This window comes from Lissotriton helveticus, chromosome 4_1 (genome assembly GCF_964261635.1).
Source record: "Lissotriton helveticus chromosome 4_1, aLisHel1.1, whole genome shotgun sequence".
In the NCBI taxonomy this organism is placed as follows: domain Eukaryota; kingdom Metazoa; phylum Chordata; class Amphibia; order Caudata; family Salamandridae; genus Lissotriton; species Lissotriton helveticus.
Genome location: NC_136063.1, coordinates 462834552 through 462851068, shown reverse-complemented (window position 1 = coordinate 462851068; position 16517 = coordinate 462834552).

Genomic DNA, 16517 nt, shown 5'->3' with positions numbered 1-16517 from the left:
TTTTGGGTCTTTTTCTGGGCTATATCTGGGCCTGAGATTGTTTTTGTGATTTAACATTGCAAAACGTAGCTCATCTACTACAGAAGCAACAACAGTCCCTATTCCAGACATGGTAGATATACTATCAACAGTGTCTATTTCAGTTACTGAGCTTAATTACGATCACATTTCTGTTTGTTTTTGCTCTTGTCACCCATCTATTAGCCATGCTATTCATTAGCCTTTGTCACTGTAAACTTTCAAATCTTTTGGAAGACTTAAAGATTTTACTTCTTTCATAATCCAGCTTATCTCGTCTAAAACAATATTTAGTTTTTCAATTATTTGTTCGTATTTCTTAAAACTTTCCATTATGTCATCAATGAACGTATTAATTGCTTCCTGCTCGAATACATTTTAAACTCATTTGTTACTTTACATAATCGAGCTCCGCATATTTAAACAATATTTCCAACATTCATGTTGAAGCCATTATATTGTTACCTGCCCACTCTTTTAGCATTTCTGGATTTGGATTCTCTGAGCTCAGTGCAACTAAACTCCGTAGGCCTCACAGAACTCAGCCAACCTCCAAATACCTTTGAAGTGACCTACTCGCTCACCTTTAGAAATTACATTTTTTGACAATTTTTCAAGACTTCTAAGTTTACCGAGTACATCCTCAGCATTTAGTCCACCCACCACCGGCAGTCCTGTATATTTCTGCACCTGTGGATGTCACATCATCATTAAAAACAGATATTGCTGCGTCCTCCCTTTCCTTCAGCCTATCTGTGGCCAGCTTGTATGGCAACATTAGTGATTGTCTACCTTTAAGGCACATTGACTGGACAATGTTGCTCTACCTCTCTCCCAACTCTGAATGCTACACCTACAATGTTGGAGAGACGAGTATATCGGGTGTCCTCTGACCTGCCAACTCCTAGTTAACTCCACCAATGTCAAATGTGTTGACATTGGGAAGGTAGAGGGGCTCTGTGGCATGAATGAACATGTTAAATGCTGAAGTGTCATAATAGACCACTTTTGACTTTCAGAAGAGCCCAGTCTATGAGACAGAAATTAATTACGAGAAGCCCTGAAAACGTTACATAGAACACCTGGTCATAAGGCAGCAGAGGTTTCAGAAAATGCTATTTAATGCAATGTATGCAAATATGGACTTAATGCTTCTGAGGTTATATCACCCTTAAGCAATTCCCCACTTAAGATTCGTTGAGGATTTCACTGTAAACTTGAGTATGCTGTTTACATCTTGGTCTGTCCAAATCCCATAAATATAGGTGGGATGTGAAATTCTACAAGTATATAAGCAAGTCTTACAACATGAGCGAGTAATCAAAAATAAAGATCAGAGTTATCCAGTTGCTCGCCGTTTTGAGGAAACTCAAATTGTGATTGAGATAGGATTAAAGATGAGGCACTCAAGTATTTTGTGATAGATTCAATACCTATGAGTTTAAGAGGGGGCAACCTAGAAAAAAAGATTATGAATTCTGGAGTTCCAGTACACAATAGATCTCAATACTAAGGCACCAGCGGACTTAAACATTGAAGGTAAATTATATTGCCACTTCTAACCTCTGCTCTCAACTTCAACCTTAGAGTGCAAGTGTAGTAATTCCATGAGCATGGGAATTAGTGACCCTTCAGTGCACATTTTTTCCTTATGTTGACCTAGTTTTATTTAATATGCATGTATTTTTATGATAATGGCAAAATGGACAAGTTCTTGGTGCCTCATGTGTTTCTCCCTTTTGATATTTGATTTTGTGATGTTTAAATTCTATTTAATTTACAACACCCTTGGAATTGCCCTTAGCTCATTTTCTCATTCATTTTCTCATTCAGACAGGAATAATAGATTGTAAATTACGAGGTCACTAGGCTGTAAGGAGTCTCTTCCCTAGCCTGAACAGCACTGTACTTTCAGTCTGAGTGTTGTTGGCACAAAACACCCCAGCTCACAGACACAGGCTGTGGTGAGCTCTTACATTTGCCACAAATCTTAACATAACATAACATAAAATAACGTGTATTTGTAAAGCACACATTCAACTCTAGGCATCTTGGAACTGAATAACAGATGTTTACTGTTACCCAACTCAATAGTACTCAGTGTATCAGCCTCACGAGGATGAAATGCTTGAGGACGAACATAGGCCCCTGCAGTGGAAGATTAGTCCACTGAGCCACCCGACCCAACATCTTCAATGTAGCCTTACTTTAAGAGAAATCTAGTCTGTGTCACAGCCACTTCCAAGTTGCCATTCCCTACTGAATGCCACCTGGGTTGTATTCATGCATCTAGATAGGTACCACCTGGTGTAGGAGGGTGCCTTTGAAGCTGCTGGTGGGCAACCATGTCTACGATGAAGAGAACCACAATGAATAGTCATAATGATGCAGGGATGCAGAAATAATGGAAAGTTATTTGCAGTTTCAAATGATTAACTTTCCAGAGACATTCTAGACAAGTGCCTAACCTTGGTGCAAAGTATTAAATAAAATTACACCTCACACCATCCAAAATCAGCCAGTCCATATGTAATGAATGAGGGGCCATAACATTTTGCAGCTTTCTCTATTCATTTTGTATTGATGGTGCAAGCTGTGGGAGAAAGCTAAAGCTGGTTCCATAAAGACCTACAATAGGAAAAAATGTACACCGAATTGTGAAAATGATGGGGACCTTCCGCAACACCAAAGAATCAGATTTCTGTAATTCCCCTGCATTGACATGTTGTGTCTGGCCTTATTTTGCAAAGTCTGGGATAATTTTCCACTGATAAAAAGGCTAAAAGCATATTTTCAGCTTCTACATAATAATAATACACATTGGTGAGAGAGCACAAGTTTGAAAAAAAATGTATAAGTACGCCATATTTACAAGCACGTAGTTAGTTAACATGTACTTTGCACCAGAGTGTTTATATTTAGAAGTGAAATACACCGAGTGTCTTATATTCAGTGGTGAAATGCATAGAATGTTTAAGTAGAGTAACAATAATCATAACTGTGTGAGACTAATGTAGAAATGTTTGGGATGAATATGAAAACCTCACGTTCTCATGTTAAAGGAATAATGTAAGAGTTGAATGTAACTCTAAAACCCAGTATTTTGTGTAGGCCTCATGGCAATTCACAAGCAAATCTAAACGTGCTGCTAAAATAATGTGAGACAAGGTTGACATGGTTCTTTCAAAATGTACTATTGAACTTAGGGTTAAAAGTATATGCTTTATAGATGTGTTATTTTAGAAACGTATGCTAGTTAAGAATGTTTGCTGTTTAAATCAAGTTAACGTTTTAAGAGTGCAGGAACCTGCTGCATGTAAATCAAGTAGGCCAGAGGAGATAATGTCATGTCGTGTAAAGCGTCATGTGCTCGTTAGAGAAGAGGTCGCGAGGTGTCCAGTATGGAGCTCTGAGAGTGTTTTATGGCCTAAGATATGGTGAAGTCTGGAATTTGAGGCCCACTGCAGGACGAGCTGTATGCAGGTGCGAGGGTCCTAATCAGCTCGAATGAAAGGGACTTTGTTCAGTGGCGCCTTGCGCAGGCCTGTAGGAGTTTCCAGGAATTTCAGGGGGTATCAGCGCACTGAAGAAGAAGCCTGGGAACCAAGGTCAACTTTAACGAGGGTCTTCAAGAGTACCATCATGGAGTTTGCCGCGGAAAGATGTACCACGTGAGGGGCGTCCCAAGGGGCGTTTCTATTGGAAATGTGATTTGGTATTAGGGAAAGTGACCCGGGAGGAGAGCAGAGCAGATGATTTTGGGAGCCTAAGGAAGCGGATGGGTAGGCAGATAGGCTGATCAGGAGAGACCCATTATCTGAGAAGAGACAAAGAGAAGTGCGTGATCTTCTTAGGAAATCACCACGGCTGACACCTAGAGGGTTAAGATCTTGCTAAGTAGGGATGTCATTTAGTGTAGTGTAGGGACAGACTAACCTTAATTTTCTTTTCTGTAATGACTTTGAGGTTGCAACTTGTATCCATTTTAGCAACCCTGATGGTATTCGAACTTGTACTTATTATTTTGTTCTTCAGACTCAGACTATTCAAGAAGTTCATGTTCATAGTGATACCGATATACCTTTTGAATCTCATTTTGAGAAGTTTGTATCTTCAGTTATCTTTGACTTTATATTAAATCTTTAAAACTTAATTTTGGTCAGTGGTCATTTAGAGTGGTGTAAGTTCTTAAATTGATTTTATTGTGAGATTACCTTTTACTCAAGACAGGTACCAACGATTCAGTCGACAGGAAATGGGATTTGGTAAGATAATTAGTAACCAGTAATCCCGCGTTAGCAGTTGGTAGCAGAGTGAGGATGGTTATCTTCTTGAGGAAGGTAATCTAGAGAGGTTAGTTTACCCCAAGGCCCGAGACGTCGAGAGACGAGCAGCGGAAGAATCGTGTGCCGAAAGGTGCAGACGGTGCGAGAAAAGCAGCAGTATCGGAGAGTGAGTATAAAAAGGGTCATGCGTGAACAGATTGCGGTGTTTTGTGTTGTATTTGTATTGTAATGTCTTGCGGAGTTGAATGCCTGTAGTGTGAATGAGAGAAGGTTGTGAGCGCGCGCAACCTGGTAAACTGGTAACCTGGTAAACGGGTGAACTGGTGAAATCTTAAGTTCAGGCCAGAGCTTAAGTGGTTTTGGGTGTATCGAACATCCAGGGTAGTTGTCGACCATAGTACGGAGGTCACGAGGTACCATTGACCGCCGTGGATCCAAGATAGGGGGAGTGTAAGAGTGAGTGTATGAGTAACGGACGCTGGTCGAAAGTTACTGCGTGTGAGTAACCTATCGGAGAAGGCGATTGTCTGGAAGTAATCGGAAAGACATTTCGCCAAGTTAAGGTGACAACTACAGAAAGACTGTGGGCGTACAGTCAAAGAAAGGTGATCGCTTGGACGGAAGTAATCATTTTTCAGAGTATGAATGGGATGCGTGCATGACCGAGGAGACGAGCTGAGAAAGGAGGGGAACTGCTGCGAAGGGGGACGGGTGACGTCGACTAGAGCCGCGCTGTGATTGAGCGGTTGGTGTGACGTTAGCTAGAGCCGCGCTCTGGTTGGGCGGCTAGAGTGACGTCGGAGGAAAGTCGCGTACGGATAGGCCAGTTAGTGAGAACGGCGCTGAGATTGGTGGAATATCATCAGGAAGTAAACAAACGCGGAGAAAAGAGAAATCATGAAGTGTTTTAAGTGTTTGAAAGGGATTTTTAAACGTAAACGAAGTGAACATTATTACGGGGAAGAGGCTCCCCCAGAGGGTACGCCAGCTCATTATATGGCAACGAATGTGGGGCTGCATACGATATTGTGGATTGGGGCTTGGAATAAGCTTACGGAAGGAAATGAGGAAATGCAGTTCCCGAAGTATGGAACGTTTAAGTTAGAGGTGTTACATCGGCTAAAAGCAACCATGTCCTCATTGAAACCCTCACCTAGACCAACACAGTTTGAGGCTCTTAATGCATGGATTAAGGCTGCACACGACCGAAATTTGAACAGGCGTCAACAAAGGCTGACGCGATCGGTAAGGGCAGTGCGAGATTCCAAATGGGATGAGGAGGAAAAGCGTTGGAGGGTACAGACTATTGAGGTGGAGAAAATGTATCCGATGAGGGAGGTGTCAGGAGGAGGAAACCTCATGGAAGAAGACGAGGAAAGCGAGTCGGAGGACAATCTGATAAACAGATTGTTAATGGATAGACCACCTCCGAGAGTGGGATTGATAGAAGATAGAGGGCTCGCAAGGGAAGATGGGAATGAGATAGAGGGGTATACACCACTCCCTATATCGGAATGGACACCTAGCAAAGGCGGAGAAACACCTCTAAACAACACTGTACAGAGTGTAGTGGGAAGGTTTGTGGTGCAGAAAACGCCAACCACAGAAAGGGTTGAGTCTGTGGGATTGCCAGACGCTCTTCAAGTGCCTGTTACCATAGGACCCATAGTTTCGATCTATAATTCTGAGAGAGATAGAGGGGAACAACAAAGGCAATTGGATAGGGAAAGGATTGAGATGGAAAGGAGGAATAATGTGACGAATGCATGGAAACAATTACCAGGTTCGGTAACGTGGAACACCCCATTAGACACAACTGTCGGTCCCAATTCAGAACAGGGAGGTCCGAGAGGACCAATGGATCTAAGGGGACCGCGGCCAAGATCTTTTTCAGAGTTAAGAGCTGATTTGAGGGAATGGGACGGGTCCATAGTATCTCCGAGTAACAGGACAAGAACGGAACCAGAGTGGGAAAGCAGGGGTAACGGAACTGTATCTCATTGTGGGGCCAGCGAGAGTAGTCAGGGCCGGGAAGGCCAAAGTCAAGAGAATAGAGGGGATGCATGTCCTACAAATCAGAGAGAACAGCCGGAACAAAATACTAGGATTGTAGAATGTGAGGAAATGTCCCGTCTCTGGGGGAACGGAGGAGATGAGGCGGTACGGGCTTTCCAGAATAGGTTTAGGTGCCTTCATCATACCCTTGGGGAAGACGTTCAGCATTGGAGAAAGGAGAACAGCGATAGGTCCCGCCACGCCTCGAATAATCAGGAATCACAGGGAAGTAGGGAAGAAAGAGGGAGTAAGGGAACACCTTACCCTGCATCCCGTGAAACTAGCCCGGAAGGGGAGAGAAGGGCTATGAGACATGAAGGAGTGTTTCACCACCCACCCCGAGAAGATGGAAAGGCATGGGACTTAGAGAGATGGGAACAGGGGAGGACTCCCTATAATTCACCAATACCTAAACGTAGATCTCGGAGCTGGGATGGGAGAGATGCGGATGGAGGAGCTAAATTGAGTGTCTTGAAAGCTGAAATAAAGGCAAAAAGGCTTGATGTTACCAGTTTAAAATCAGATGTTGATGAGATAATAGATGGAACATTGCCTTTGGAAAGGATAGAATTATATGAACAGGATGAGTTATTGTTCATGGCAAAGGATATTACTAGGAAAGCTAGAACGGTTCATGAAAAACTGACCGATTTGGCAGACAAGTATGCCGTGGATTTGTCTAGGACAAGGGCATTGCAGAGCAACCACAGATTACAGTACGCAGACCAAGATCTAGATGAGAAGAGAACTGCTGGATTAAAAACACACATAAGAGAGTTGGTAACAGGGATAAGAGTGTGGAGAGAACTGGATAAATGGGAAGAAAGGTGGTCGAAAAAGGGCACAGTTAGGCGAAGTACAAATGTGATGACCCCTGAGGGAAGGGTAATGCAGATGGAGGCATTCCCTTTGCGAGAAATATCAAATGGAAATTATGTACATGTGCCCTGGAGTAGAGGAGACTTAGCCGCATTTACCAACTCATTTCCGAAGTTGCGGGACAACCCAGTCGAGTGGTATAAGCAGGTAGAGAGGTTTGTTAAAATTTCGAAAGTACTGTGGATAGATTTGAACACGTTGTTTGACATCGTGGCCCCATCTGATCTGTGGACCCCTTGTAAGACTAGTGTCGAATGGCCAAATGCTGAACCATTGAGGGATGTTCGAACAAATGGACCATCTGAGATTGTCATGCGAAAGTATGAAAGGGTAATAGCATGGCTGAAAGATAAGGTGCCACCACAGGATATAGATTGGGTAAAAATAGACCGAACAAGGCAGGAACCCAAGGAGACAGTTCACGAGTTTTATGAAAGATTGTTGAAAACATTCAAGCAATACAGTGGACTAGATGTAATGGATCCCAAAGACATAGGGCAGTTCGTGTCAAAGTTTGTCTTGGGGTTGAGACCTGATATTTGTTTGATGATACAGCAACATTTAATCTGTTGGCAGAACAAACCACTAGATGAGATTTTACGATATGCGAGGTACTGCAGTGACGAGATAGATTCTAAAGCCAAGAATCTAAAGGAGAAATTGATGGTGGTGCAAATGCAGTCCGCTGGGAAGGGTGGCCAGCAGAAGCAGGGGATGGGACGAAAACCAAATGGTCAGAGCAAAGATAATGAAGAAGGGCAGAGACCTAGGATAGACTTTGCCACTTTAAAGAAAACGACAAAGTGTCATCTGTGTCATCAGGTGGGGCATTGGCGACGCGAGTGTCCCTTTAACCCTGAAAACGGAGAGCAAGAAGTAGAAGAGCAGGTCCAAGAAGACCCAGTGCAAAAAGTGACAGTCCCAAGCAGTAAGGTGGCCAAAGGGGGGACTTCGGCTCCACGGGCCCAATTCCCACAGCCACCGAAGATAGCAGCTGGAGGAAAGGTCTTTAAACAAATGCCTCTGTTTATCGAGGAAGAAAAATGTTATTACATTGATCCATTGACAGGACAACGGGTGAGCAGTGAAGAAGACTGTACCCTCGGGGCAGTTCTAGAAGTGGATCAGAGAGGGCCATTTGTTGAGGCAGAAGTGGCAGGGTGTCCCACTACGTTCTTAGTGGATACTGGGGCTACTCGTTCGACTCTGAGATCAGCGGTGGTTCCAGACTTGCCGATGTCAGGGGAAACAATTCAGGTGGTAGGAGTCGCAAATAAAAGAATGACTAGTCCCTTGACAGAACCAGTGTCTGTGAAAATTGGAAACCACATGAACGAACATCAGTTTGTGGTTTGTGACTCGAGTCCGGTATGTCTGTTAGGTAGGGATTTGTTATGCAAATTGAATTGCACCATATACTGCACCCCACAAGGAGTGGAGGTACAGACTACCGACGATGATGCTACCTTTAAGGTGGCCAATTCAAAATTCTGTGTAGAACTATATCCTACTCTGACTGTAGAAGATCTTCCACAAGACTTAAGAGATGCAGTGGCGTCAGAGGTGTGGGATTTCACAGGAGAAGATATAGGATTGATTAAAGGGGTAGAACCGGTAAAAATTCTGGTAAAACCAAATGTTGAGTTTCCAAGAACGCCTCAATACAAATTGTCCCAGGAAACGATTGCGGGAATAAAGCCTGTGATCGAGTCAATGATACAGCAGGGAATACTGAAGGAAATCGTGGGCAGTCCTTGTAACTCCCCGATTATGGGTTTGCAGAAACCTAGCGGGAAGTTTAGGATAGTTCAGGATTTACGAAAGATTAACAACATAGTCGTTTCATGTTGTCCCGTGGTACCGAATCCATCAGTAATATTGTTTCAAATACCATGTCAAGCAGAATGGTTCACAGTGATAGATCTTTGTCAGGCTTTCTTTTCAATCCCATTGGATGAAGAGAGCAGGTACCTTTTTGCGTTTAAAATGGAAGATCGCGTTTTAACATGGTGTCGAATTCCACAAGGATTCACAGACAGTCCATCCATCTTTAATCAGTTGTTGAAGAAGAATCTTGAGAATCTAGTACTGCCACAGAACTCGGTTCTGGTACAGTACATAGATGACCTACTTGTTGCGTCAGAGACAGAGGAAGCTTGTAAAGTAGATTCAATTGCCTTACTGAATCATTTAGCTGAAAATGGACATAAGGTATCTCCGAGCAAGTTACAGTATTGTCTGACAGAAGTACAGTATCTAGGGCACAGGTTAGAAAAAGGGAAACGTAAGGTGTCCCCAGAGAGGATTGAGGCGATAATGAAAATGAATGCGCCTACAACTCAGAGAGAGGTTAGAATGTTCCTAGGAATGGTGGGTTACTGCCGACAGTGGATAGTTAACTTTTCACTGAAAGCAAAGCCCTTACAGAAACTGACGCACAAGGAGGTGAGTGATCCGGTACCATGGGATGAAGAATGTCTGGTGGCGTTTTTACAGCTGAGAGACGATTTATGTCGTGCTCCGGCTCTGGGAATGCCAGATTATGAAAAGTCGTTTTCACTCTATTGCTGTGAGAGAGAGGGATGTGCTTTGTCAGTCTTGGCACAGACCCACGGTAATGCCCGTAGACCAGTTGCATATTTTTCGGCTACATTAGATCCAGTAGCCGCAGCGTTGCCCGGATGTCTCAAATCCGTTGCTGCAACGGGTGTCAGCATTGAAAGGAGCGAGAGTATTGTTATGGGACATCCAGTAGTGGTGTATGTACCACATTCAGTTGAATTGTTAATGACCAGGACGAAGACGCAGCATCTGACCAATAGTAGGCTCACGCGTTATGAGCAAGTTATACTTGCCGCAGAAAACGTGACTCTCAGGAGATGCTCTGTCTTGAATCCTGCTACTTTGATGCCATTACCTACTGTAATAGAAGGCGAAGGATGTGAAGACCACGATTGCCTTGATGTGACTGAACTATGCACGAAACCCAGACCAGATATTGTGGATGAGCCATTGTCTGACCCCGATGAAATTTACTTTGTTGATGGCTCATGTTTAAGAGACGATACTGGTCGGTTGAGGGCAGCTTATGCTGTTTGTACCATTACTGGAGTTGTGGAAGCCGCTTGCCTGGAAGGAGTACATTCCGCACAGGTAGCAGAGATTATTGCCCTAACTCGTGCCTGCATAGCAGGAAATGGAAAGAGAGTCACCATCTACACGGACAGCCAATATGGTTTCGGTGTGGTTCATGATTTCGGGCAGTTGTGGTCTCAGAGGGGTTACATGACCTCCTCTGGTTCGCCCATTCGAAATGGAGAATTTGTGCGATTGCTGATAGAAGCATTACAAGGTCCTGTTGATATTGCAGTGGTGAAGTGTGTAGCTCATACTAAGAATACAGATTTTGTGTCACAAGGTAATAGATATGCTGATGAAGTCGCACGCTATTGTGCGGAACAAAGTTATTCTTTCTCAAAGGTGGAAATAGAAGGTGCAGAAGAAAAGACTGAATTAAGTATGATGTTAGAAACTGTAGACACTTGGGAGGATTTAAGAATAATGCAGGAGAACGCACCTGAAACAGAGAAAAAGGCATGGGAAATAGCAGGTTGTGTGCGAAGTGAAATGGATTTCTGGGTTTCAGCAGACGGGAGAGCTGTGTTACCTGAAGAATTAGCTAATCCCATGGCGAGAGAAATACATGGTCCAGTACATCTAGGAAGGGATGCTATGATGAGAGTTTTTAGGCAGACTTGGTATTGCCCGAAATTCAGAATAGCAGCAGAATCAGTATGTAAGCGATGTGTTACCTGCCAACAACTGAACGTAGGCAAACGAACACCAGTCACACTGAGTCACATTGGGAGGTCAGGGGGGCCTTTCAATAGAATGCAACTAGACTTCATCGAAATGCCAAGAGTCAATCGCCTTCGGTATGTGTTGGTGATTGTATGCGTATTTTCCAGATGGGTTGAAGCGTACCCTACACGTAGGTGCGATACACTCACAGTGGCTAAATTGTTGCTCAGGGAGTTGATACCGCGCTTCGGGGTGCCTGCCTCTTTGGAATCGGACAGAGGAAAACATTTTAACAGCGAAATAGTGAAGATGTTGTGCTCCACACTGAATATCGATCAAAAGCTGCATTGTAGTTATCGACCAGAAGCTTCAGGAATTGTGGAACAAGTGAATGGCACTTTGAAGAATAGATTGGCTAAAGTAGTGGCATCCACATCTTTGAGTTGGCCAGATGCTCTTCCATTGGTGCTCATGAGCATGCGCAGCACACCTGATAGGAGGACAGGTCTCTCTCCTCACGAGATCCTGATGGGGAGGGCCATGAGACTTCCTACAGTTCCAACTACTGCTCTATTGAATATTACAGATGATCTGATCTTGGATTATTGTAAAGGACTGTCTGACGCCATCCATTCTGTGTCCCTTCAGGTGCATGCGGCTGAAGTTCCAGCAGCGAGGAACCTGTGTCATGACCTGAACCCAGGGGACTGGGTCCTGGTTAAAAAACACGTCCGGAAGAACTGCCTAGATGTTCGCTGGCGTGGGCCCTTTCAGGTAATCCTGATCACGAACACCGCGGTGAAGTGCGGGGGGCTGCCAAATTGGATCCATGCATCCCATACTAGAAGAGTTCCAGCACCTCTAGAAGGAACAGCTCCCATCCCAGACGAAAGCCCGGAAGTGGAAGAAGAGTCGCAAGAAGGGATTGAGGCAGCTGAGGAGGTGTCGGAGGAAGTTGGGAACGCATCGGATTCAGAAGAAGAGCGAAGGCAGGACGGCAGTGAGACAGAAGACGCAACTGAAGGAGAGAGCAGAAGTGAATACGACTCAGACTCAGATCCGTATCGGAGCGATCAAGAACCAAGTGAGAGGACAAGGAATAGGAGAATAAGGCTTGGAGCTGCCACTTGGCCAACAAGGAGAAGAAGGCTAAGTTTGAGGTCGGCCCAGGAAGAAACGCTTACTCCTATATCCGAAGACTCAGATCCAGAAGAAGATATCCAGGATCAAGCCGAGGAGGGTCTTAGAAGATCAAGTAGGGTGCGAGTGCCTAGCAGAAGATACTCTACTCCCGACTGGACCTACCTTGTTGCAGATGTCTGGGAGACACAGAACAGGGAGGATCAGGGAAGTGGAACTGATCAGAACTGACCCGATCATCACAGTGCAAATAAAGTTTCTACTGCCAGGAGCGGAGACCGAAAGGTTGCTGACACTCAACATCGTTCATCCTGCTCTCCTGAGTGGAATAAGAAAATTGCTTTTAGAGACAGTTGAGTTTCCAGTTTGCTGTTCACGATATCCAATATTGGAGGGAACTCTTCTTCGTTTGGAAATGCTTGAACGAGTAGTAGAATTGCTAGGAGTGCTTATTGTTGTGGACTAATATCATACTACGAATGTCTTCAAAGGGGTGCAGATCTGGAAAAGTGAAGAAAGTGATCTTGATTAGAACGGACCCCTTTGTAATTGTGGATATAGAACTGATAGTACCAGGATTGGAAATTGAGAAAACGCTAACTCTCAATTTCGTCCGTCCACTTGTCTTGAGCGAAATAAGGAGACTAATCCTAGAAAAGGTTGACTTTCCATGGTGTGGTACGAACTGTCCAGAACCTGAGGGAATGATACTTCGGATGGACATTTATGAAGAAGTAGTGTCACTCCTTGAGTCATACAAAACTTCAGACGAAAATAAGACTTTTGAAAAGAAATTGTAAACTTGTTGCAAGATAACCTAGCGCCGAGTGGAAGAAGAAAAGTGATAGGGGTTTCATTTTAGTGGATGGAGAAGGGCTAGGGTTGTCTATTTTCTACTGGACTTTGAACTGTTTTGCGGAAACAAATTGTCAAGCTTCCAAGTGTTCCAAGAAAGACATTGCAAGAAAGAAAGACTTTGTTTGAAAAGAAGAGGAAGTGAATGCTGGAAGATAGTCGAAAACTACACTGTTTTGAGAACATGGAGGCTGGCAACCCGAACCGCAGGGCAAAATGTATAGCTGTTACATTTTTAGGAGTAGTGGTTTCTCTTATAATTTTAGTGGTAACTGTTTCATTCCTAGCGGGACACGAAGGGGATGGAACCACAGTTAAGGAGGATAAGGGAGTGTCAACACCGAGAACTACCATAGTTAAGGAAAAGGGAAACATCAATGAGAAAGACAAAGCGTTGTTAGATGCAGAAGTAAAAAGGTTACACATGGATGAGTCACAGGGGAATTACAAGTCAAATGCTTATGCTAAGTTGCTTTATGAATATGTTGATGCCATGGAGGTAAAGGACTGCTATGTATGTATGCAATTACCAATTTCGGTGGAGGAGGGTATCAAATACCATCATCTCCCGTTGACATATGGGATAACGTGCAGTTTATTGTTAAGTATGTTTTATGGACGAGACGGATTTGAGTATTACTTCTCGAATTTCGACTCGACATTGCCAGAGGTTCCGAATTTCAAGCATTTGAACAAATGGGACTACTACAAAAGCGAAGACAGGTTACACAAATGGTTTATTCCATGGAGAACGTTAGATACTTCACATGCTCGAATCAACAATCTGACTTGTCAAATATCAGAAGTTGAGAAAAAGTTTATAGCACAGGTAGATACTAGATACAGGAAGCAGAAGGTATTGAAGGCATCAGGACAAGGAGAAACAGATTGGACCAAGGAAGAAAGGGCACAACAACGAAAAGGAAGTATTGGTCCAATTGCTTTGGATAAGGAGAAACGGGGGAAACTGTGTATTCACAGGAGTTACTCCTACTATGAAAACGTTTATGTAGGACAAGTCAATTGCGAACATGCTTTTCAATTGGAGTACTACTCTAAGAACTTCATGAAAGGGATGCAAGCAATACCAAATGTATATTTTGTATGTGGAAGATATGCCTATGTGAAGTTACCAGATAATTGGTACGGATCATGCTATCTGGCTGTTGTCTTCCCTAAAATATATCATGTTGAGAATTTAGACACGCCTAAGAAAGAAATATCAACTAGATGGAAGCGAGGGCTGGGTGCAGCAGAAGTAGTTGGAGATGTAATAGGTGCTGCATTCCCTTTCTTAGGATTGATAATGAATGACATTAAGATCAGGAGGTTAGCTACAGTCGTAGATAGACTGTCTGCCAGTACTGCAAGATCCTTGATGCTGATAGAAGGGGAGATGCAATCGATTAGGGCAATGGTTCTTCAGAACCGACTTGATTTAGATGTTCTGTTAGCAAAAGAGGGAGGAGTCTGTAGGGCCTTGAAGGTCCAGGAATGTTGTACTTACATTCCAGACAATTCAAAGCCTCTAGAGAAGTATATACAAAACATCACTGCCATACACTACGAAATTGAGGACCTGGCAAAGGTAAATGTGTGGGAAAAAGTAGGCCATGGAATGGGTAAAGTTGGAAGTTGGTTTGCCAACTTAGGAAAGGGTATCGTTTGGTACATATTGAAACCCATCATCATAGTAGTGATTTGTGTAATCACTTTGTGGGGATTGGTGCGTTTGTATCAATGGTATAGAGCAAATAGGTTACAGAGAGCTATGAAGAAACAGGAAGAAGAGTTGACAGCGATGCAGGACACTCAATATAAGAGTCTGAAAGCATTAGAGAGTATGAAAAGAAGTGGTACTGCCCTGTCTTCACTTTAAAGGTTCTACATTTTTAGTGTCATGGTGATGATGACCCCTAAAGGTCATCAAAGGGGGGACTGAGAGAGCACAAGTTTGAAAAAAAATGTATAAGTACGCCATATTTACAAGCACGTAGTTAGTTAACATGTACTTTGCACCAGAGTGTTTATATTTAGAAGTGAAATACACCGAGTGTCTTATATTCAGTGGTGAAATGCATAGAATGTTTAAGTAGAGTAACAATAATCATAACTGTGTGAGACTAATGTAGAAATGTTTGGGATGAATATGAAAACCTCACGTTCTCATGTTAAAGGAATAATGTAAGAGTTGAATGTAACTCTAAAACCCAGTATTTTGTGTAGGCCTCATGGCAATTCACAAGCAAATCTAAACGTGCTGCTAAAATAATGTGAGACAAGGTTGACATGGTTCTTTCAAAATGTACTATTGAACTTAGGGTTAAAAGTATATGCTTTATAGATGTGTTATTTTAGAAACGTATGCTAGTTAAGAATGTTTGCTGTTTAAATCAAGTTAACGTTTTAAGAGTGCAGGAACCTGCTGCATGTAAATCAAGTAGGCCAGAGGAGATAATGTCATGTCGTGTAAAGCGTCATGTGCTCGTTAGAGAAGAGGTCGCGAGGTGTCCAGTATGGAGCTCTGAGAGTGTTTTATGGCCTAAGATATGGTGAAGTCTGGAATTTGAGGCCCACTGCAGGACGAGCTGTATGCAGGTGCGAGGGTCCTAATCAGCTCGAATGAAAGGGACTTTGTTCAGTGGCGCCTTGCGCAGGCCTGTAGGAGTTTCCAGGAATTTCAGGGGGTATCAGCGCACTGAAGAAGAAGCCTGGGAACCAAGGTCAACTTTAACGAGGGTCTTCAAGAGTACCATCATGGAGTTTGCCGCGGAAAGATGTACCACGTGAGGGGCGTCCCAAGGGGCGTTTCTATTGGAAATGTGATTTGGTATTAGGGAAAGTGACCCGGGAGGAGAGCAGAGCAGATGATTTTGGGAGCCTAAGGAAGCGGATGGGTAGGCAGATAGGCTGATCAGGAGAGACCCATTATCTGAGAAGAGACAAAGAGAAGTGCGTGATCTTCTTAGGAAATCACCACGGCTGACACCTAGAGGGTTAAGATCTTGCTAAGTAGGGATGTCATTTAGTGTAGTGTAGGGACAGACTAACCTTAATTTTCTTTTCTGTAATGACTTTGAGGTTGCAACTTGTATCCATTTTAGCAACCCTGATGGTATTCGAACTTGTACTTATTATTTTGTTCTTCAGACTCAGACTATTCAAGAAGTTCATGTTCATAGTGATACCGATATACCTTTTGAATCTCATTTTGAGAAGTTTGTATCTTCAGTTATCTTTGACTTTATATTAAATCTTTAAAACTTAATTTTGGTCAGTGGTCATTTAGAGTGGTGTAAGTTCTTAAATTGATTTTATTGTGAGATTACCTTTTACTCAAGACAGGTACCAACGATTCAGTCGACAGGAAATGGGATTTGGTAAGATAATTAGTAACCAGTAATCCCGCGTTAGCATTGGTTTCGGGGGAAACATGGCGGCTGTTAGCTAAGCGGCTGCGGGTGGCAGTCCCCGGGCTAGCGG